The 24,946-nt window shown below is 39.9% G+C and overlaps 1 protein-coding gene across 6 annotated transcripts in view; it reads left to right on the top strand.

Moving 5' to 3' along the window:
* TSPAN9 (tetraspanin 9) overlaps positions 1-24,946 on the top strand; it is a 164,302-nt gene that overhangs the window by 31,541 nt on the left and 107,815 nt on the right. Inside the window, exon 1 of one of the 6 annotated variants that reach the window (XM_065674884.1) lies at positions 6,054-6,092. The exons of the other annotated variants lie outside the window; for them this stretch is intronic. The gene's annotated coding sequence lies outside the window, so the exon portion shown is untranslated. Of the gene's footprint in view, positions 1-6,053; positions 6,093-24,946 lie in introns of those variants that run through there. 6 annotated transcript variants of the gene reach the window in all.

Here is a 24,946-nt window from a genome sequence, read left to right as displayed (position 1 = left end):
TTTAATGTGGTGTCCGTCCCCGCTCGCTTTTCTCGTCATTTTTCCTCACTCTTCTCTATAGCCTAACTGAGCTTCAGTTCACAATTAGCAGAAGGACAGAAGCTTTGCTGGTGTGTAGAACTGAGGATCCCAAAGTGTGTTATAAAGAAAAGTGTTTATTGCCATTCCCCTTCTGGATGTGGGATCCCAAAACACTGGTAGCACTAAGTGATCTGATATAGCTACCTGTGAAGTCCCTGCTGGACCTGAGAAGCCAAAAATCTCCTACAGCTAGCATGCTGTGGTTTCTTATTTGAACTGTTAAACCACATGCTTTCATTTGAAAGTATAAGTTCTAATGAAAAGTTTATTCACTATTCACCGAGCTACTGCTTTTATTCTCATTTTTTATGATCTTGCTTTTAATAATAAAATATGTGCAAGACCTAGGCTATTGCATCTTTTATCAAGAATTTTGCTAATACAGAAGTGCTAAGCAGCACCTTCTTGATTTGAAAGGTGAGGCAGCAAGGAATTATTGTTTAGGGCTATTTCTTTTTAGTGAACATTTATTTGTCTGCTGTGGAGTGTCATCACATATTCTGTAACTCAGAGTCACTATAATCAGAGGGATGCAGTGCAGGTCGGGGTGTGTTCTTATCTGTTGGCTACATCTCTGTAAGACTACAGCTCCTTCTCCATTTGCAGTAGGAGGGCATTTGGATTGAGATGAAGTGTTGCAGTTCCTGAACTTAATCCAGAAATGACAAAAGGCAGTATACCAGTCTGATATGTTTTATGCATAGTGGTCCTCACCACCAAGGGCCTGGCTGATTGCCAGTGAGGACCTGAGTAGGGCAGAGTTTCAGAATGTGCTTGTGATGGTCATGAATGTCAAGTTTATGTTGCCTCTCTGAAATGAGATGTAGTAACAGCTGTGCATTCCTATCTTGCTGTAAAGCATGAGTGGGATTCATGTTCTGTTTCATATTTATTTGCTAGAGTGAACTTCTGATTGCCTTCCAGATGGTGGTCAACTGACTCTCATTTGGGTGCCTTGAAAGCGCCTGTTACATCAGAAAGCTCCAGGAACTGGGAGTGAAGGAAGAGGGAGAAGAATGGTCAGCAGTCTTCAAAGAGCATTTTAGTAGGAGCCTGGGTTGATGAGATATTTGTTGGCTGTATAAGGCAGCTGTAACCCAGTGCAAAAGGATATAATCAGGGTGTGTGTGTAATTCTGTTCTTGGTTCTTCAAACTGCTTGCTGATGTTGGTAAAGTAGTTTTATCAGCCTCTGCTTCAGTATTCCTATCTGCTAGGTAGCATACTGCTTGTAAAATGTATTCAAATTGACAATGAAATACACTCTCATACAGCCAGTTACTAGGGATTGCATTTCTCTATTGTAACTTTGTGTAGCCAGTATGCAGAAAAAAGGTGTCCACATGAAGCAAAGGAGTAAAAGAAGCTAACTTCAACATTTTCTGCTTTTGTTTCATGCAATGCGTCATCACCACTACTTGTTTAACAGCTTTTGAACAAGCTTTTGTCTCTACAAATAAGATACTAGAGGTGTCCCTGCCCATGGCAGGGGGGCTTTAACTGCACGATCTTTAAGGTCCTTTCCAACCCAAACCATTCTAGCGTCTTGCAAAAATTACTCTTCTTTATTTCCTCTTCCTTGCCCTCCCTCACCCAAGCTTGTAATAACCTTCTGATTCAGAAAGGACTCTGTCTCCCTTTGCCCTGTGTTCACTGCTCTATCGTTTCTGTCCTCAGGTTCTCAGCCCAGTCTAATTATTGTCAGTGCAACAGCTGCTGCCTCTGCACTGCTGAAATCTCTGTGTCTGTCCATTTCAGTGAATTCATATTCAGGCTGAGCTGAGGCATACCCTCTGCCTGTGTCTCTTGTTTTTGTCTGCTGGTATGACATACATTATTTTGGTGTATAGTTTGCATTAATAAGATGGAAAGAAAAATTGCCCTACAAAAAACCAAACAAGCACTGCACGAAACTGTATTGTGTGAGACAGTGACTAGTTTGGAGCCTTATTTTGACATCCTTAGATTGGAAAAAAAATCCCACTGTGCATCTTCATGTCTCACTGAACTCTTTCTTTAGTGAGTTAAGATCAGGTCCCTTTCCCACCAGCTCATTGTTTGATCAGGAGCATGCAATTGTCCAAGATGCAGAGCAACACAAAGGGATGTTGTGTCTGTTCATATAGCATAAGTATATATATAGAGGACAGGTCAGCATAGTCTGAAAAAATAATTAAATGTAATTAAAAAAAAAAGAAGTGGCAGTGAAAACCATGCATGTGTTACTCTAATGCTGGCCCTTTCCGAACAAAGAACAAATGTGTCTGCTGCTACTCGAGTCGCAGCCTTTTTTTCTTAGTCTGTAAGTATGCATGAGAAGAAACAATTTAAGAGACAGTAAATGTAAAATCAAAAAATAATTACCAGTAATGTGTCTAAGCATGGCCTCCTGTCAAATTGCTTTCTTTACTCTGTCTACTCTAAAGCACATATAGTAAGAATAATGTGAAAATAAGGGATAGCATTAAAAACCCAAACCAGGCTCTTTTTTGCTTTTGTAACATGTGAAGAATGCCTTTAAAAAGGTTAGTTTCTTTTACATGTTTTGTTTACTTAGGTTCTTTGTCCCTCTGCATTAGAAATTCAGATGCACCAGCAGTATGGTGGAAGCAAGACTGGTGTTAGTACAAAGCGAGGGAAGCAGTGGTGGGAAATAAGCGTGTAGGAAGCACATCAAAAGCTTTGTCTCTTCTGTCTGCCACGTGTCTTTTTTTTATTTTAAAGCTATTTTGCATTTGTTTTATTTGCCATTAAAGTTCACTCTTACAAGCTTATTTTTCACAGCCCTGGAGACCAGAACCAGAATCTCCATTCCCTTCCCACTCTCCTACCTTTGCTAGTATAAACTAGAATTGAGAAAAAATGCAGTTTCAGAAAATACAGTACAAATAAAAAATTGACAGCAGGAGGTAACACTGGGCACATGTACTGCTGCATCTAAGGAACTGTGGTCATTCGCTGAGGCTACCTGGTATTGCATGCTTGATCTTAGTGGAAGTAGCCTTGGAGCTTGCACTTTCATCTTCTACCCATTCCTACCCTTCCACCAGCAGATGATTGTTTTCTCTGTTCCTACTTAAATATGTTGTCAAATTGGGGTACACATGGGAATCTGTAGGTGACACAAACATTTAAATTGCCTCCTTGTCAAGGTAAGAGGTGTTTTTTTGCTTTTCTTTTTCACAAGGCAGAAAAAGAGAAACTTGCCATTTGCCTGTGATTTCTTGATGACCCTGCCTGCTGCAGGAAGTGTGTGAACCCATAATGGTCACTGCTTGATGTGCAGTGCATGTGTACTTGTTTCTGCTGCTTTCTGTATGGATACCTAGGACACCTGTCCATTATTAGGGGGACTGAGAATTCTGGTAACCTGTTAGAGATGTGGTTGCTGCAGCTCTGTGTCTCCAGGTGTGCAACCTGGCATGTATGGGGCATACATATATACCACCTGGATCACTTCTTTCCTCCGCCTTTTTGTTTCCTACCCTAAACATTTTACAATAATTCTTGTGCAAACCCAGAATAGTCTTCCTCTGCATCCCATAATGTGTCCCGTACTCCTGAGCAGTAACTTTGCTTAGTCTGTAAGGTGACCCTGAGAGCTTTTCCAGTTGACTTATCTGGTCGGCATCACGCCTGCTTAATGGTGCTGATGGTTCTCTTGGGCTACCCCTAGCAGAGGGCTGGGCCTCTGTTTGCTCAGATAAGTTTTTGGAAGTCCCTGTGCCTTTTTGCTGATATGTGTGTATATATGTGTATAAAAACCTTTGAGGGGATTATCATTCTCCTGTTACGGCCCTGGGAGTAGCTGCTCAAGGTGTTACTGGGGTTCTCACACCTGCTTTTGCCTCTCTGAGCTCCCATCTGAGTGTTTGCTTATCAACATAATTACAGCATCAGCATCTACAGGAAGGTGAATAAGTAGGCACCAGTCTTTGGGTACAAATCATTTCCACACAGGGCAGAAGAAATTGGGTTTTTTTCTGCCTCATATCTCTTTTTGTATGAGTCTTACTCAAGAATTCTTAACTGTTAGATAGCTGCAGAACCTCTTTGTGTAGTATGTGACAGTGGTTGATGCTTGGCTTCCTGGTCATCTTTGCGTTTATTTCTTTGCTAAGGGGTTTTCTGTAGTGCTCATCATCAGTGTGTTTTCATGCTTGCATAAAGAAGATCCATGATGAGGTGAGTGATGATCTGAGAGGAAGGATGAGAACTACTCTAGGTAATTTATTTATGTGCTACTACTTTTTTCACTTAACTGGTGAAATATAAGTGGGACGAAAAGGGTGTGGGAACTCCAAATATACCTCGTCTTAAGTGGTTTTGATCCAGCTGTTATTTTGGCTCCAGTACTCCGGTATCTCTCTCCCCACACACTTTTTTTTTCCTTCCTTCTCCAACCTCCAATCTGCTGCAGCTGTTAGAATTTCATCATTGTCTCCAAATGCCACATTTCCCATTAGCACCACAGCCCCTTGTGTGCAAAGGGGAATGTCATTTGTGTGCTTTGCATGTGTATTATCGTTAGGTGATCTGCAGCCAAAGCAGTGCTTAAATCTTTAACTGCTGGAAGGCTGAATTCCTTGGAAAGAGGCACACATAAGATGCAAAAACACTGAAGGGTGAGATTTGTAGATTTGCTGTCAGGAAATGGTTAAGCCTTTTTGTTCCCATACTCTGCTTTTCAGATGCCTTTGCACTGTAGTTAGCCTTATCAGTATTTGATTTAACAATGGTTGCCTGCATATTTATTCCTTTTGGTAGTTTTACTGTCACTTCACCCATTGGCTGTCACAGTTTTATCATATCTTAGATGGCTTGTGCTAAAAAAACAATTTGCAGGTATGAAACCACTGTCCATTTTAATATTCCTTATCTATCAGTTGGTTGTGTTATTTTTAAAGCTGATTTTTAGGTTTGTGTAAATGTGTGTGTTTTGAGTCAATTGCTTTTGTGAAGTTCTTTCTGCCCACTATCTTAATTTCTGCCTCATATCCATTTTGTACTTACCTTGTCTTCCCAGCAAAACTCTGGCAATGCCTTTGCTCTTTCCTTAGTCTCTTGCAACTAGATTCTCTGCTGGATTCCTGCAGGCCTGGCAGTGCAGTTTAATTTGGACCCCAGGGTCAGCTTGGAGTTCTAACTTTTTTGTACCTTGGCTCTGTCTTCTTGTCTTGTTTTTCGTATCTACATAGAATCAGTGAGGTTGGAAAGGACCTCTGGAGATCCTTTTGTCCAATCCCCTTCCTTAAAGCAGATCATCTAGAGCAGGTTGCCCAGGTCTGTGCCCAGTCAAGGTTTTTATATCTCCACTGAAAAGTATTCCAGACCCTTAATCATCTTTGTGGCCCTTTACTTGAGTCACTTCAGTATGTTCATGTCTGTCTTGCACTGGGGAGCCCTGCATATGACATTGTACTCCAGGTAGAGCCTCACCAGTGCTGAGTAGAAGGGAATGGGCGCCTTCCTTGTGCTGCTGCTGATGTTTCTTTTCATATAGTCCTGGATACTGTTGCTTTCTTTGCCTCAAGGGCACTTGCTTGATCACCCTTTGTCCACCAAAGACTCTTGAGTTTGTTTCTGTAGAAGTGTTTTGCAGTTGGTCTGCCCCCAACATATGTTGGTGCTTGGGGTTATTCCTCTTCAGATGCAAGACTTCACATTCACCATTGTCAGTTTTTATGGGGTTCCTATCAGCCCATTTTTCCAGCCTGCCGAGGTCCCTGTGAGTGATGGACAACTATCTGGTGTATCAGTGTGAAAGCAGAATCTTGCCAGGTGATCTAGGGAGAAAGTGTTTGTTGAATGCAGTATCGTTTCATTGTGTAAAGTTCAAGAGAGTGTTCCTCCTCTTCAAGGCTTTTGGAATTCCCCACTAATGAGGACTATATGTGTCTTTTCTGCATTTTAATTATTCAGGAATGATATCCTACACTACAGAGTGTTTGCAGATTTAAAGGCTGAAATGAACACTTCAAATGACTACTTTTGGTGCTTACCTTCGATTCTGTAAGTCAAAGAGGTGAAAACCCTCATAAGACTTTAGGAAGACGTGAGGGCTGCAGGTATTGCCTCCCACTACACCATGAGTAATGCTCGGCACATTTTGAGTTAAGGGAAATGTGGTTTTATTGATTTATTTATTTATTTTAATAAATATGGCTTTGTGACTTTTTTTGACCCTTTATGTTTTTTAATTTTACTAGTCAGGGAGGAGCTGCTTTCTTCAGCAGTCTGTGACTTGTTCATATGTGATTTTGATACGCTCCATTTAGGACAGAGTGCTCTGCCCTCTTATATCTGATGTTGAACGCTGTTGGTTGAAAATTGCATTAGCTATGGCTATTGTTCACAGTAAGCAATCCTGAAAGTGCATATTTACCTTGTGTTTCTTGACCTAAAGGTTGTGGGGAGATCACTTGAAACAGCACACTTAAACTCTGCAAGCACTGGTCTGAAAACAGGTGTTAAAAACTGATTGCCAACTTGCTTTGAGGATGTGAACTTCACTAGTTTGTTCTACTAACAATGTTTTTTTATGGACTTACCTCTTGTAAGTGTCATCAAGTCCTGTCTGCTTCCTCCTGCCAAATAAATATTCCCTAATAATCCCCAAATCTGTTCCGTCGTTTTCATGATGTATTTGCTTGTTTAATAAATTATCTTTTTTTCTCCAAGAAGCCTACGCTGACTTGCACGTGAGCTGTTTCTTGGCTGAACCACATAGCAGATTCTGTATAGTGTGATGTATTTGTCAGTGTTCTCTGAAGAACCACTGGTACTGTGGAAAATCAGCAGTATATAATGATGTTCCTGAGGGCTGTGGAGGTGTTTTGGGAGAATAATATGCATGTCTCTGCTATGATAAAGCAACAGGGAAGTAGTTATTTTTTCCTGCATTGTACTGAACTTCTTATTTCAAAGGCTGACAATTAAATTCTTGGCTATTTGCAGGATGTGAAGTGGATCTCCCTGTAGAAGTCCACTGCATGCGCCTTCCTACTTGACAGAACAGCATTAGTATCTAGTAACCAGTTCATTTAAACTATTGCATAAACATGTTGAGTAATTGTTTCATAAACAATCTGAATACACATTTTGAATAATCTCCTTTTAAATTTCAGTTCCTCTAGTTTATTTTCCATGAGTGGCTCTTTAGAATGGAATGGAATAGAATAGACTATGACATTGGTATTTTACGTCGGTTTAACTTCTGCGCTGTCAACATCCAAATGAAGGAATTTCACACATGACCTGCAGCAGCATTCCCAAGGAAAGAAGAGGAAGGAAATGCAGATTTTTGTCCATGTCACTCACTTATTAATAGGTCTCTGCAGAATACTAAAGAGCTTCAGTATCATTAGGGTTTTTTTTATTATTTTTATTTTTTAGCTAAAGAGTCATAGATTTCACATACACAGTATAAGATCCCTCTAGCTGGGTACTTTTTCAGGAGAGTTCTATATTATATTACATGTTTCTAGCTGCTGGTTCAAATTTCTAAAGTAGGATTTTTCTGATTACAAGCTAAAGTTTGAATTTCCAGCCCCACCGAATCCCCCTCCAAACTTGCTGACTCCACCAGGCAGAGTGATATTCTAGCGGATTTGTTAATGTTCAAGCTACATTCTTACCATTCTTTTCTCACAGGAAAATATCTGTAAATAACTCTGTCTAAAATTTCTTACTCTGCTGCATTTCTGCTCACCCTCAGGAACTTGGGTGCTTTCTTTAGTATTCTTCGTATATGTCTAGGAATAACCAAATGGCATCAGAGCCATTTGGGTAAAGGAGGATGTGTTGAAATAAAACCTCGCTACCTTTTTTAAAGGTCCATAGTGTCACTTTATCCTTGCATGTCTTAAGGGAAATTTTTATTTCTAGGTTTTAACCTTAAACTGGTATTATTGCAGCAGCAATTTCTTTGTTTCCTGCAAGAGTCATTGTTTCTGTCGAGGTTTACTGCTTGAATCTCACCTGAAAGTGTTTTTATTATTAAAAGGTTTTTTAACAAGATCGTGGATAATTGAAAGTTTTATAAATGGACCTTAAATATGTATTTCAGAACTTTAAGCAAACAAATTTCAAAGGTTAGTGTTCTTTGGACCACTACCAGCCCCCATTACACTTGGAATGGGTTTCTGTGTTTATTTAAAGAGTTCCTGCTTGACAACTTTGATGGTTAATTTCTTAAAACCCCCCAAATAATCTATTTGTTATCCAGGTTAAAAACTTGATAGAACATCTGAGGAGTGCTAGGTAGTTCATATTCATCATGGATATTATCTTAAATTTCTGATGTCTTTTTGTGAATTTTCGGTCCTCTTAAGGATTGATGTGTGAGTCAGTCAGCAAGCTAGTCAGGATATTGTACAGCATTGTGCTGGGGCAAGAACAAAATGGGTTATGGCTTGGTTTGGGAGAGTTCTGTGGATGCTCCAGCTTTTAGCTGTGGCGTGGCTGTATGATGTCTTGTCTCAGAGGTGTAGTTGAAGCACAAGTGTAGAAAGTTATGCATTATCTGTAGTCTGAATGTGTGAAGATTCCTCTCTTTCTCCGTAGTTCTGTGCCTGAGTTGGATGAAGGCCTTATCGCATACCTCAGCTGTTGAGAGTTGGAACTTTCTTTATTGAAAGGGTGGGGTACCTGTAGCTGATGGAGGTCCTGAGCATGGGAAGTCATGGTCTTTTTACAAACACCACCTTAGGAATTTCAGGTTTCTAGTCAACCTTGAAGGTTAGACACCTATATGTAGAAATGAAGGTATTGTAATTGTGTATTTTTTGGAAATGAGACTACAACAGGTAGGCAAGTATATACAAGTAGTAGGACACAATAATAAGTACAAACTCTATCTGGTTTAAGGTGAGATCTTTTTGCTCTGGTTGGATGGCAGTTTGGACTTAACTGGATCTTATTTTTGTTATTGTGATAATTTATACTGAATTTAATTGCACAGTACTGGCAATAATAGGAATATTATAAATGTAACAAATCTTCTTCTGGGTACTCTATAATACCAGGCATTTTCAAGAGCTGGCAGGTTTTGTAAAGGCTGAATTATCATGCAAACTATCTAGGAGCATATAATTTATGCCAAAGGTGCTGTAAGATTGCATAAATTTTAGACTTTTATTCTGAACTACTGCGTTCATACGCTAAAATAATTATAGGGTGCTGATGATGCAGCACCATTTAAGAAAATGAATGACTGAATTTTACTTAAGTCTATTGTTTAAGATAAAACTATGCTACTGTATTAAAAAAAAAAATAGAATAGAAAAACCCTGTACAAAAAGATGAAATGCTGTCAAGTCATAGACCATAACACTGGAATTGGGAGTCGCTTTCTTTGGAGAGATTGTATTGTTTTACTTTCTTTTTTTCAAGCATCCTTGCATGATGAAACAGTTCAGACAAATGTTGAAATTTGTGGAGATCTCTGTTGCTGTCCAGCTGAAAAATATGTGTAAACTATGAGAAAGATTTAAGGAATAAAAAAAACCAAAACACAAACATCCAAACCCCCCCCCAAAAGAACCCAAGTTACATCTGCTCTGAAGAACAGCCTGAAGACGTAACCTTCAGGAACCAAAGAGCTTGGACAGTCAGTCAGCAAGGCAAAGAAATGATGTTGAGAGATGGCTCATTTGAAGCCATGTGTCAAGCCTTTGTCAAATTGAGAAGCAGTATCACTCAGGAGTCCTTCCTTGTGCAGTGCTGTGTCTCCTTAGGTCGTAATGCAGATTGGTTATCTGTTAGTATCCTACAGCTGTGTGGCATTTGTGTATAGCTGGGTTTGGTGTTGTCCCAGGCAGAAGCAGCAATAGAGTTGAAGAGGAGAGGGGAAATGGATACTTCCTTGGTATTATAGCCATTTTATTGTACTCCATGACTTCTTGCACAATGCCCTTACGTAAGGACCCTGAGTGCAAATACAGTGTTAACAAGAGAAGTCTACAGTGCATCACAAATAGTGACCCCTTCAGCTATTTCTCACTCACCATCAACATTAAAAGAGAAAACAAAAAAGTACAATGGGGGGCAGGGGGAAGTAATAGATAAACAGCTGATGCTATGCACTTTGCAGGTCAGCATGGCACTGACAAACCAAGTCCAGTCATTCTGGAAATTTTCAATAAGAGCTCAGGCACTTGATGTTTGAGGTGACCTTGTCTAGTTTGAGTTGGGATAGGTTTATCTTATCAGCTTCACATCAGCTAATTCTGAACATTCTAAGATTCTTTGTAAAAATATACTTAAACTATTTATCTCTAGCAGTTGCCAGCACAGAGGGGTGTTGATACAAACATACATACTCGTGCTCTGTTGTCCCAGCCTTGCAGAAAACTACTGGTCAGCAGCAACAGCGGAAGATAAATTTTCTTGTCTTCAGGTGATTTAAGTGAGGTGTGTGAACTTAAAGGCTTTTGTGGAACTGTGCTGCATTCTTATATGATAAATTCTGTTCCAATTTTGTTAAAACAAGTGAAAGAACTGTACAAAGCTTGACAATTGCAATAGAGTGACCTGGTAGGGTGACCTATAGAGCAGGAAAAATGAGCTGCTGCACTTTTTTCCTTTTTTTTTTCCCTCTCTCATTTGTGCTGCTTAAAGAAAGCTTGGAAAATTATTTCCATGTTTTCCCCACTCATAACAATAGAAACTCAGATCTAGCTAAACATCAAAAGACATTTTCAGTAGTAAAAGAGTAGTGTCATCACATCTTTCAAATTGCTTCAATTTGGAAATAAATTATTACATAAAGATACCTTTTGTTGTTTTGGGGTTTTTTTTTGTTTGTTTTAATGTAATTCCAACACTTTGGAATTCTGTGAGAAATTTAAGGATGGCAGAACCATAGCTCCTCAGCAGAATTATACTCTTTCAGTAAATAGTGAAAAATTTTATCACTCTGCTATATTAAAGAGGTCCAAAAGTCCAAAGCATGTTAAGCAAAGTACTTTTATTTTGTAGCGCAGTTTGAAATTGCCAGCTTTATGATAATCTAAATAAAAGGGAAATGATCCGATTTAATATTGTTTTGCATTGTTAATTTAGTTGTTACTCTGGGGAAAAACAGATTTGATGTTAACTTTGGTGTTAGTTTTGCCTGGGAGAGGGGAGAATAGGAAAATGGGTTTTGCTAATTCTCATCATATAATGAATAGTCGAGAATTTTAATTTCCATGTGGTTTGCATGATGTTAAAAACTCAAAAATTACTTGTTTGCTGGTGTAATATTTAATTTAGGATTATGCAAAATTGGATACGGCTTGACATCTGCAAATGAGTTGAAACTCTACAAATTTGTTATAAGGTTACATAACACTACAGTAATTGTGCTAGAGGCTCAAAGAAAAATGTTTTTAAAAGCATGCTTTGCATTTAAAATTAATATTAGGGCGAAGCATCTAGGGTATGTTGAACTGCATTTGTTAGTCAATGTGTTAAAGTATAAATATGGAACTTCTTCCTGTATATTAAATTAAGGGGATTTTTTTAGATAGGAAGAAACCAAGCTTCTTTTTCCCTCTTTGTATATTTTTTTGTTTGGTTGATTTGTTTGTCTTGTTAGCTTGCAACTTCAGGTGAGTTGGTGTTATGTGTTAACCCCAGCTGGCAACTTAGCACCACCATGCTGCTTGCTCATTGCCCTGTGGTGGGATGGGGGAGAGAATCGGAAAGGTTAAAGTGAGAAAACTCGAGGACTGAGATAATGACAGTTCAATAGGTAAAGCAAAAGCCACACACATGTGTGAAACAAAACAAGGAATTCAGTCACTGCTTCCCATTGGGAGGCAGGTATTCATCCATCTCCAAGGAAGCAGGGCTCCATCTCATGTGATAGTTCCTTGGAAAGAGAAACTCCATCATTCTGAATGTCCTCTCTTTCCTTGTTTTTCCAGCTTTATATGCTGAGCATGACATCAGATGGTATGGAATATCCCTTGGGTCAGCTGGGGTCAGCTGTCCCAACTGTGTCCTCTCTCAGCTTCTTGTACACCTCCAGCCTGTGCACTGGTGTGAGAAGCAGAAAAGGCCTCAACACTGTGTAAGCACTGCTCAACAATAACTAAACCATCACTGTTTTATCAACACTGTTTTCAGTACAAGTCCAAAGCATAGCCCCATACCAGCTACTATAAAGAAAATTCTCTCTATCCCAGCCAAAACCAGAACAGGTGGTGATGAAACAGAAGTAGTTGATTAGGCTGGAATGAAAATAGCAGCTTCTCAGAAAATATTGCTGCTGTCAAAGATGACATTCACCACTTCTATACTTCATTTAATGGCAAACCTGGAACACTTGAATATATTTATCTAATTAAAAAAACTTTTTAGCTGAACAATTTTTTTATCTTGGAAGTTTTCATAACTTGGAATTTTTAGAAATTTTATTCTAATTAAACATATATATGCCTTATATTTGCAGGTGTATCTGATTTACTTAAAACATCGAGAGAGAATGCAGCCACTGATCATAGCCAGTATGGGTTCATGAGCTTCTAAGTAGTCCTGCGAGGAGCAAGGAGCTGGATTTGATGATCCTTATGGGTCCCTTCGAACTTGAGATATTCATGATTCATTCTATTTTCTACTGTGTTTACTATGACATGGCTCTCATTTAAAGTGAAGCAGTCACCCTCCAAGTTCTCCACAGTATTCTAAAGGATTTATTTTCTTTCAGTTACTCTGCCCACCTTAGTTTTTTCAGTCTTTGTTTTTAAAAGATGGCTGTTGAAAGTCAGTTATGATATTGATGTAGCTTTTTGCATTTGAAAGATGAACAGAAATCTGGGATAATGTTAATTCCTGCAAGGTCTGGTGTAAAAGTGCTGAAATGTATTTTTTAGCTGCTGTGCAAGGCTGTTGCAGAGGCCAGTTTCCCATCAGGGTTTCAATTTCAGAATGAAAAAGACACATGTGGCAAGCAGTCCCTGCATTGCTATGTTGCAGCAGAATCCCATAAAGTGAGGTATCTGTAATTCAAAACTTCAAGAGGGATCCAGCTGAAGCAACAAAGGTCCCACTTTTGGCATTCAAGCAGCAGCTGCCTGGGCATTGTGCCATTCATCAGAGGCAATACATATTCCCTCTCAATCCTGCTGTGATTCCCTTCCTCCCTCCTGTTTCAAATGCTTTTGTAGAGCTGAGCAGTGTGAACTTTCATCAGAGGAGGTGAAAGTGGTGTTACTCATTCTGAACATGCCAGGATTATTTTCCAGAAGTCCTACTGGAGGTTTGTTCGTATTTTATTCCTCATGGCTGCTCACTTGTAGCCCTGGAATTGGCTTGCACTTTGGTGTAATTACACAAAAAAAAGCAAGCCTTTTCCAGGCAAAGAAAATTAATTTCCTTTTATTCTGAGCTGTACTGTATTACTGGTAATTCAGTTATACTCGGTCCTTTGCAAATGAAGACCATAAAAGACAAACAGCTTTGATCAATCTCAGTTACAGTTGCCATCATATCCCATCCTTGGAGGAAATATGGAGGGTTTTTTCAGGAACAGTTGGTACAGTTTCTGAATGTTGAACTTAATTGTTGTTACATGTTAAACAGAGAGAATTTTATTACCTCATTTTGTGATCTGTAGCTAAAACCATAAATATCATCTATCTGTCTTCTGGAAAAATTAAACTCCAAAAGTTTTTCATAATGAAATAAATCTTAGGGGCCTTTGCACAAGAGCAGCTTTGAGAGGGAATACCTGATGGGTGGTCCCTCTCCATCAGGGAATCTCTCTTTTAAAGCCTTGCTGATGTGAGGATACTGGTGAGCATTTAGATGAGGTCCTAGGGGATAAGGCAACTTTCCATCTTAATATATACTGTGATAAGATTGTTGTGTTTAAAGCTTGCTTCAGCTGTTTCCCTCGTGACCTTGATAGCCACGTACTGAAGTAAGAAACTGTTGTGGTAAAATAGATGTGGAAGTAATGCTGATTATGAGTAATCATATGTCTTGATGGTTGAAAGAGCATTTCTGGGTCACGCTGCCAAGATGAGATTCTTGGTTAGAAGTTTGAATTTCAAACTTGAAGATAGTTTCCTGAATTGCTCTTAAACCCTTCAAGTTGTAGAGCATTGCAGCTCACCTTTTCTTGCTAGCCATCTTACACCAGGAGGCTGGATGACATCTATGTAATAGTCTATAATAGTCTCTCTATATCTGTGTTACTGGCTTACATCCAGCCCAGGTGGGAAGTTCTGCCCGCTGTTGCCAACTGGCAGCTTTCTTGGTGGGCTGTGAGAAATGAGCTACCTTCCAGGCCTTAGTGAGCAGAGGGTTTTGGTCCTTATTTGCAATGTCAGCAGAAGTGCTGGGGCAGAAAGAAAGCCGGGAGACTGAATTCTTTTCAACTTCTGTGGCCAGAAAATTACTGCATGTGTTTCAGAACAGACTACAAGGGAGGGCTAGGCTACAAACAGACTTTGTACAAACACAACAGTATTGTTTTCACATGAGAAGGTGTTAAAAGAAAATATAATAAAACCTGTAATAGGAATAAACTACACTGGTTTTACATGCTAAGGAAGGAACTGAAAGAACATTACTGAGGTTGCAGAAGTTAAGCAGTGATAAGAAGTAAAATTCAAAGGGAGCGGTTTTAACACTGTGGGAAAACACAGCCTTGGCACAGTGAAGAAGGTAAAGAACCTCCAGCCTTGGGGGCTTGTAGGAGCATGGATTGTGCGAGCTACACAGACAGAGTATAGCCCTGGATAGTGAGTAGATCTTTCTGCAGTTTCTGTGAGGTCTGGCAGACATGAGATATTTCCCACAGAGCTGTGAGAGGCAGTGTGTTTCTTCCTCTGCTGGTCTCTTGGGGAGCAGTTACAGTACATCTCTACCATTCCCCAGCTGTGAGTGTGGCATGCAGCATCTGGCAGAACTGGAACTGGGACACAGCTTCCTGCTGAGCAGATGTCTGTATCTGTTGATACTGCTTTTGGAAAGAAGAGTATACTAAATGAATTGTTGAGCCCTACTTGGCTGTGAGTCTGATTCTGTGAAAGTTAGGGGAGCAGTGGGATTAAGGTACATGACTTTTGTTTAGTTGCCTTATGTGCATTCAGTGTGATGCCACTTTTCCATTCCCCAAGATGGTATCTCATTGTCTTCAAGGGGAATGTGCTGTACCATATAGCCAAGGAGCACCTATTTTTGCTTTTTACTCATTGTTCAGTTGTAATTTGTGCATGCTAATTTAACTCTGATTTGAAGGCAGCCTGTAATGACATTATTGTGATGACATTGCAATGCTTCATAAAATTTTAGGACTTATTTTTCAGAGCACTCATTTGATGGAAAGGGGAGGATTGCCTTTTCTCCACTGTCATGCATGGGAGTTAGACACAACTGGCTGCCCAGTTTCAGACCCTGTATTTTTTAGGACACTTGGTGCTAAATCACAGCCCATGTTCACAGTGCAGGTCCCACTGTAATTGTAAGTGCTTGGCCATTCTGCCTGCAGAGCAACCTTGGTCTCAAGTAACACAACTAAGAAAGAAGGAACATGATTAGTAGGAACATAACTATGTGAGGAGTTTTGCTATGTATTGCAAAAAAACCTCTGTGGTAAATGTTGAAGTTGACTGTCTGGACTTGCAGAACAATATTCCTGTTTTGCAGTCCTGGCTTTCTCTGTTGCAGGTCCTGTATCCTCACATGTTACGTGATTAGGTTGTACACGCTACTGCTTTCTCCCTAGAGCAAGCTGGTTGTGCTCCTGGAGTGTGGAAGCCGCTTTTATTTTCAGAGAAAGCAAACCTGTAATTGTATGAATGGACCAGCAGTGGACTGATGATGGTTCTCAGTGTTTAGGGGGTGAATTAGCAATTGGAACATCCTTTTAATGTGGATCTCAGCTTATTATTTCTCATGCTTTTAAAAAACAAACATTAATCCCACTCAGCTCTTCCATAACGTGTTGTGCTGCTATCATGGTCTGTAGGCAGGCAGTTCTAGATTCATAGCACTCATCTCTGCCCCTTTCACTGATGGTGCCTATTCCATTGCTGTTTGCTAAGCGGTTCTCTGTATTGGTTGCTTTGCCATTGGGCTTTGCAGCTATTAGCTGTGCAGTGGGATATTTAAAAAGGCAGCTGGGTCTCACCTGTACTCCTGTAAGGAGTGAGTTCTTTCTTGGAGGAAGCTCACCTTCCCTTAAAGATAAGTTTGTCTCTACTATCAAGTTTCAGTGGTGACTTGGGTATCTGTGGTTTTTATTTTAGCCACCTTCTCCTCTGGCCTTGTTGTATATCTGTGCTCTATGCATTTTTCATATTTATAGAATCATAGAATCATAGAATAGTTAGGGTTGGAAAGGACCTCAAGATCATCTAGTTCCAACCCCTCTGCCATGGACAGGGACACCTCTCACTAAACTATCCAACACAAGGCTTCATCCAACCTGGCCTTGAACACCGCCAGTGATGGAGCACTCACAACCTCCCTGGGCAACCGATTCCAGTGTCTCACCACCCTGACAGGAAAGAATTTCCTATTTATGTTCTTGTTTGTTGTTGATCTGTGCCACTGGTATTTCTGAGGGCTTTCAGTATAAGAACCTGGGTTTTGCACATGATTCTGGTGAGCTTTAGAAACTCCTCCTGTACAGTATTTGACAAACCACCATGTTAACGTGGAAAGTAGACATGAAGGAACATGTTCCTGGTATTTAGCCCCTGTTAAAGACAAGTCACATTTTATAAATATAGTTATGAATAAATTTGTTGGTATTTTCATCACTGCAGTTGGGATTGATTCTGGTATCTATGAAATGGTTGGCTTTTCTTCACTTGTAATGTTTTCTCTTCAACTGTATAATAACATTGTAAGTACCTTTTTGTTGTTGTTGTTTTGTTTTAGGGAACATTTTGCCCAAAATGTCATTGTGCATGAGGATAAAGTGTAAAGTGATGTTGTTTTGAATGTCCCTTCTTTGTTCATGAGGTTGATTCATATAACTTCCTAATAATGTTATGTGTTCCTCCCTATTTTCCTTTAGTATCTAAGACCAACCTGTTGAACGCTTCTGCTGCCTCAGAGTAATTTCATGATTACTTGCTCCTTCTGTAAGGGGAGCAACCTATAATTGTTAATTATTTCCTTAAATAGTTACCACTTTTCATGTGGTGTTCACCAGGACCTGTGTTCTAGCACCCACATGAGGAACAGTGTGTGGAGAAAGTGAATTTATTTCTTCTTTTTCCTTTTTCATGTTTATTTTTTCTTTTTTTGCCTATTTTTTAAAATTTTTTGTCTTATTTCTTTTTTCTCCTATATTTTCTTTTTTATATTTTTTCCTTTTTCATCCTCTTTTTACTTTTTAATTTTTTCTAATATTTCCTTTTTTCTTCTTTTTTTCCTTCCTTTTCCTGTTTTTTGCTCCTTTTTTTTTTTTTTTCCTTCTTCTTCCTCTTCTTTCTAATTTTTTTCTCTATGACTTTTTTCTGGCATTTTATATAAGGAGTCTTTCAGTCTAAGGCTGTGAAGTCCTTTCCGGCCTCCCTTATAAAACATAAGGATCTGCCTTACTGTTTCCTTTCCTCTTTGAGACTTAAGTGCTTATTCATTTCCCCCACTCCCACCCCCCCTTCTCGCCTTGCCCATTTCCCACTGGTATCTAAGGATGCAGTGCTTCTGGCGTTAGATACGCTTGGTCATACACTTTCTATTTGAGCAGAGGTTCCTGTCATGGGATAGTTACAGGCTGCATTCCTGTGCTGGAAATAGATGCTTTCTACATAACCTGCTTCCTTATAGCATCTAAAGCCTCTGGTAAAGCACTGTCTCCTATACTATAGATAGAGCAGCATGGGAATCATCAGAAGCTGACAAAGGTGACAGTGAGAATGTAAAAGCTTGCTATATTTCTAAGAGGTGGAAGTTCAGAGGGTCTGTTGGTATTGAGATACTTTCACTGTACCGTTATTTTTATTTAAGCTAAAGGAGAGAACCTGTCCTTTTCTTATCAGATATAGACATATAAAATCCCCAAACCAAATACCTTATGAGGCATAGAATGACTTGATAAACAAGCATTTGTAGTCTCTTCATTCTTCTCTGTGACCTTCATAGGAAATTATTCATCGTGTGCTGCTTTTGCTTTTGCCAAAAGTTGTCTTCTCAAGAGTAAAGCAGCAAACCCCCCAAAGTCTCAGAATGTATTCTGACAATCATCAGTTGGCTGTTAAACTGTTTTTTTCTTTCCTCATCAGAAAAAAGGGACTTAGGGGGTTAATAAAAAAAGAAAAAATAGTTACTCTTTATTTCAGGATCCTATATTGGGCAAGGACTGTTCTGTGGGAACCAGTTTCTATAGTTCCAAAGTAATTTTTGCCTGTGATTCTGTCAACTGTGGTTTTTGCCAGTGGTTAAAAATGACTGCAGCTGAGTTTGGGAAATGAACTTTTCTCATATGGGTATTTGTTTCCCATCTTTAAAACAGCACTTCCTTTGTGTCTTAATGATTCCAGCTCTTTGCTGCAGAGACAGCTTCAAGTGACAGGGTGCAGTTGTTGGAGGCAGCACTTCTTGAATAATGACAAGCCTAGATTCAGCATCCTGCTCCTGCCAGAGGTTTCGGGTGTGAGCTTTGGCAGTTGACTTGGCATCTCTTCGCTATCCATGAAATGGGATAATAGGCATGTCCGGCTGTACAAGAATATGCTCAGGGTACATCTTCAAGAATGGAGATATATATATATATATGCTGTGTATATATCTTTTGAATACACTGCTTTTGAAGCTGACCTTAAATTGGGATTGCTGTGATCCAGCCCTGCCCTGCTTTTCCTTTAAGCATGCTTTCCTCTGACTGCAAGTACCTTGAGGAGCTGCCCTGGCCGTACTGATGGTGCTTTATTCATAGCGGTAGTCTGTGGTGAGTTCAGCTTCTTGAAGTGTCTTACCCAACAGATTCGAATGCTATTACCTGGGAAGGGCGGGGTGCTGCAGGGTAAGTGAGGAGATCGGAGCAACATAGGAGTTTGGATTTGCAGTGGCTTTAAGTAGTCAAAATCCTGCAACCGAGAAAGAGACTGCAGTGTTAGTGATGAAATAATGATGTTGAGTAAACGTCTATATACAGAGCAGTACAAAGACCTTGTTCTCCGCAGACTTGGTGTGCAGGTCCCCCTGGTTTGAAAGCTGTTAGGAGAATGGTAACTTAAAGTAGAATTCTTAGTTTTCCCTAGTCTCCTCTCAGTACCTTGAGAAGTTTTCAACCTCCACCCACAATCCGTGTTCACCTCCCTGTGCTGAGTCTTCTGTTGTTCTTAAATATGCAGGAGGATACTTCCCCTCTCTGTTTCTTTTCCAAGACACTGCAAGTGCAAGGCTCCCCCCCTCAAAAAAAAAGAAGGCTGGGTGGAATTGAAAATTAACACATTTGATTTGCCTTGGTCTGCAGCATGCAGGGCATGAGATATTGTAGCAAGTGTGTTGATAATGCAGTGTTTCACTGAAGAGTAAATAGTTGTTAAAGACATCTCATAAGGAACAAATCCCTGGGAAAAGTAACTTTTTGCTGGCAAGTAGTCCTGCGGAGGGACCTGTGGGTGCTGGGTTGACAGCAGGCTCAATCAATATGAGGCAGCAGTGTGCCCTGGCAGACAAGAGGGCAAACCACATCCTGGAGTGCATCAAACACAGCATAACCAGCCAGTCAAAAGAGGTGATCATTCCACTATATTTAGCATTGGTACAGCCTCACTTAAGAATATTGTATGCAGTTCTGGGCCCCATGACTTAAGAAGCATGTGAAGGGCTTTGAATGTGTCCAGAGGAGGGCACTAAAACTGGTGGAATGGCTGGAAGGCATGTCCTGTGTGTAGCAACTGAGGACTCTGGGTTTGTCTAGTATGAGGAAAAGGAGGCTGAGGGGCAACCTCAATGCCCTTTAGAGCTTCCTGAGGAAGGGAAGTGGTTCTGGTCTCATCTCCGTGGTACCCAGTGACAGGATGCATGGGCATGGTTCAGATCTGTGTCAGGGGAGGTTCAGACTTGACATTAGGAAACATTTCTTTACTTGGAGGGTGGTCAAACACTGGAACAAGCTTTCTAGAGTGGCAGCTGGTGTCCCAGGCCTGTCAGCGTTTAAGAATCATTTGGACAATGCCCTTAATAATTTGCTTTAACTTTTGGTCAGCCCTGAAGTAGTCAGGCAGCTGGACTAGATCATTTTTGTTGGTCCCTTGCTCTTCTACTTTAGTTACTATTTTCTGTTGGCACTGGAGTCATTGGTCTGTGCCAGGTACCAGAAAAGCATTAATCTTGGCCATCAAGCAATAGCTAAGCAAAGTGAAAAGCAGCTTATTGAAGTGGCTGACACATGGAGGAGGAGACATTTGACCAAAGTCTCCTATTTTTACCCTAGTGTCAGGGAAACTGAAGGCAGGTAAGTTGCAGACAGGATCATCAGCATGCAATGAGGAAAAGCTGATGTGCAAGTCTTAAAGGTGGAAAGAGATGCTAAGCAGAGCAACAGAGAGAAAAGCTTCCACAAACAGGCCGGGTGAGAGAAAACAGATGGGAATTCAGACCTAGAATTTCCCGGAAATGCAAATACATACAAGAGGAAAAAAAAAAGGCAAAGATGTAGGATGCAAACACTGTCATTATGCCCGAGGGAAAGCAGCACAAAAGGGATGAAAGTAAAGGGCAGACAGGAGCAAGCCAGCTGTAGGAATTTAGTCAGTTCAGAAGGCTGAGATTTTACTAAGCCAGGAAGAGGTAAATACATGCAAAAAAGGAGGAAGACCTTCTCATATGTATGCTTAAAGCCTAAAGATAAAGCTCTACCTTGGCTGAGCTTTTAAATACTTTCTATTGCTGCTATTTACACTAGATCAGGAAAGATTTCTCAGTACTGTATATATTGCAGGGAACACGGAAGGCAGAGAAATGAGTGAAGGTGGTCTGTTTTTTCACATGCACACTCTGTCACAAACAAGGTTGAATTATAGAAATACGTATATACAACTGGATCATAGTATGACTTTAGCATTATATATAAAATAGCTTGTACTATCCCTTGTACTTTCTGTCTTCAGTTTTATCTTAGTATTTTTCTTATGTACTGGATGACTCAGTGCTGTTAAGGTGTAGTGTCTTGCTTTGTTTTCTTGCCTGGGTTTGTGCATTTGTAGAATGTAACAGTTTTAGTAAAAAAAAACCCCAACCAACCAATAAAACCAACCAAACGAAAAAAAAAACCCAACCAAAACCTGCTGTGAATGTTGTTGAGCATTGCCTGAAAGCTGCAAAAGCTGTGTGTGGAATGATGAAAACTTTTGAGCATTTTCAGATCCTTTTTCCAATGATTACATGAGGGCAGCCTTTAAAGTGAGCTTCCATAGAGTCTCCTCTTAGCCTTGCTGCTTTGATTATTGCATTTGTGTTGACTGCTGCTCAGCTGACAACGTCAATCAAACTCCCTCTAATGTCTTTAGCTGTCTTAGCTTCAGAGGCCTGGCTCTCATATAAGGCATGTAATTTATCCTGCTTGCTATTATGATTCCAGGAACACCTGTGCCTGGTCATAAGAATCAGGTTCAGTTGTGTGCAAAAAAGAAAATCATATTTACTTAATCTTGGTAGGCATAAAATAAAAATGATGATCATTGATACATGAATATTCTGCTGCCGAGTCAAGTCATGGCCCCTTTATGATGGGAGTCCATAAATTTCCTTGTAGAATGCTCTGCACTGGAAAAGAGAGCTAGGGCCATTTTGCGCATACCCAAGGTTCATGAGCGCAGCTGTCAAGCTACCAAGACCTGACTTGTGAATATTCACTTTCTGTTACTGTTGGTGGTATGTACTTGAGGTTACTCTGCTTGCTGTAGGGGTGAAGCTCTGACCATCCAGCTCCAATTCCTCTGTCATTCAAAATTCTGCCAAAAGCAGAACAATTGAGTTTTGATTTTCTTTTGGACTTGTATTGTTGACCTCACTAAAGATTTCTCATGCGTTCTCCACATTCCACCCACCCAGACTCCAAGATCTCCCCTACATCCCTCTCACAGGGCCATGTAGGATAAGAACACAGCACGCAGACTGGAAGCCCAGGGTAATGTGCCTGCCTGTTCTTCACACAGGCTCCGGGTCAGTTTTACAGACTGTTCCATCCTGCTGCTATTGATACCCCAAACACATGCTGCTATGTGTTGAGTTTCCAGGGCTCATGGCGCTGTGCCTGCTCCTTTCCCTTCCCTCAGATTTCACTGAAGTTGATAGTCTGGTTGCATAAATCTTATTTCTATAGAAATCCAGAGTGATTTGGGGAAGGAGTGGCGAGAAGCCGTTGCTGTTGCCATGTTGCAAATTCCTTTATAGCAAAGAGATTTTTTTTGTTTGGTTGTTTTTTATTCAGAGGCCACCAGGATAAACTAGAATTGACCACTGAATGGCTTAGGGTTATCACTGGCTATATTTCTTTTAGAGCTTGAAAAGGAAGCTCAGCTAACTCTCTGCACGTTCATCCCCTTCTCTGACTCTTGTAACAGCTTTGAGTGTGCACTTATATGCTGAAATGAGACTTCTAAACATCTCAGGAGACCTGATCTTATTAGCAACAGAAGAATTGCTCATTTTTATTTTTAATTCTATAAGGACTATACCATGGGGTTTTATTTTGAACTGTAGTGAGTTGTTTTTCCTTTGCTAGTTTAACATAGAATATGTTTACTTGCTGTGGGAAGAAGCTGTTGTCAACCTGCACGGCCACCCAGATTAGCCTTGAAAAGATAAATCCTGTCAGGGTTTGAAAATCTGTTTGATTTTGTAGGAACAAAAGAAATGTACAACACTGTAAAGGTATGTGCATAGGATTCTTTAACTTGATAATCAAAATTAATCGTGTTTTATAGTCATGTGAATACTGGAAGTTTGAAGGTTTAAAAGATTTCAGTTCTTTCAGGAGTTCCCTCCAAACAGCTCTTCAGCATTATTAGCACCCAAGGAACAAACCCATATTTGTTTGTTTTCTTCATATTTTATCTTCTTTATAGTATAACATGGTAAAAGATACAACAAAACACTGCAGAGGAGGTGTTTTCGTATGCTTATGCTTGCCATTTGAAAAGCTTGTGACGAGGAAGTTAGAGACAATGTGAATAATAATCCTGTAAAATCCCAAGGAAAATAACGCACCATGTATGTCTGTTACAGAATGAAACATCTGGGTGGGCTCAGCCCAATGACAAGACCCTAACAGTTAAGGACTCTAACAGTAAAGCAGTCATTTGGGGATGTGGCCAGATGTAGCACCGTTTTGCTTGGTAAATTGCCATTTTCCATTGAAGTAGTCGTTTACTCGGTATTTTAATGAAAAGTTTTATTAATCAGACCAATAAACATTGTTCATATGCTCTTTTAGCACTTAAGGGAACAAGAGCTGCTAAAGTCAGACTGCTGTCCAGAATGTTTTATTCACTCTTATTACAGTAGCATCTGAGATGCCTTCGACTATGGTTTGAGTGAGCAAAAGGATTTTTGTTCCTTGTTCTTCTCCTACCCTTTATTCTCCCTCCCCTGTTCTCTAATGATTGGGTTTGTGTCAAGTTTCATGGACTCTCTTCCTCACTGGGGCTATAAAAAGGAAACAGTATTGTAGGAAAGCTGTAGTGAGGGAGATTCTGCCATCTTTCTAAACAATCTATTCCAGCGTTTAATTCTTCTCCTACCAAAGGCTTTTTTTCCCCCGTTATATTCAGAACAAATTTTCCCTTGAGGAACTTATTTCTATTGGTTTTCCTGTCAACACGCATCCTTCTGAACAATGTACCACCATCATCTGTAACTGCCTTTTAGTTATTGGAAGACATTGCTTAGCTTTCTGGAAAATGAGTCTTCTAGCTGTTAGGCAGGACATCTATCCTGACCATAGTGTCTTCCTAAATCCCTGATATTAACATTATGAGCTGAAAGTTTTATTTCAAAATAGCATGTGCCATCTCCTGAGGGTATCTTCATTTGGAATTCTGTCCCTAAGCATGTATCTTTTCTCTTCCATAATAGAAGTCAATGGTTTAAGATTTCCTAGTATTGAGAAATTTGCATCAATAGTGTGTTTTGACTTTTCATTTCGAAAGGTCCCTGGTTGCTTTAAAAATGTGGTTTACAGATTATGCATAAGAACTGCTGGTGACCAGCCTATGACATCTGAGAGGGAATCTGGTTGACAGAACTTTGCAGCAGTAACCTACTAGTGTACCATGTCAGGCCTTAAGTAGTCTGTGTTTTTTTTAACTACTTGAGAATGCAGGACACTGTTTAGAAATCTGTTCTGGAGTCTTTGGCTCTTCATTATTTGTTCTTTATATTAGAATAAAAATAACTGGACCTTAATTATGAAGGATGTTTAAAATGTATGAAGATAGTTCTGTGATAGACATTTTGAAGGCTCTGGTGCCTGGGAACAATTTGTTAGGGAACAATTCATAGGAAAGAGTTCATTACTCCCCCCTTCCCACCTACAGCTTGGTAATGATTTAGTCTTTCAGACTCAGAGATCATCGGTATATGGGAGAGACTGTATAAACATAGCAGATCTGTTAGGTAGGGACAAAACTGAGATACCTATATAAATGGACCTAAAAGTGCTACAGAATAGCGATAGGCAGTCTTTGGGAGGCACTAAACTGGAACAATCTTTGAAATGATGAAGACACTTTCTCAGTCTTTTTTTGCAGCATAATACATAAACCTGGCATCAAATTACAGGGCAAGGGCAAAGCATCATTCTGTTTTGAAAAATACTCTTTGTAGAAAGAGAAACTGCACCTTCCAGCTCATCAGCTCTGTTTGCTTTGTATGTTTAGAGATCCATAACTTCTGAGTCTGTTGAT

Source organism: Lathamus discolor, chromosome 1 (genome assembly GCF_037157495.1).
Source record: "Lathamus discolor isolate bLatDis1 chromosome 1, bLatDis1.hap1, whole genome shotgun sequence".
Taxonomy (NCBI): domain Eukaryota; kingdom Metazoa; phylum Chordata; class Aves; order Psittaciformes; family Psittacidae; genus Lathamus; species Lathamus discolor.
The sequence above is the reverse complement of the archived record's forward strand: the minus strand, read 5'-3'. Positions and strand labels throughout refer to the sequence as shown.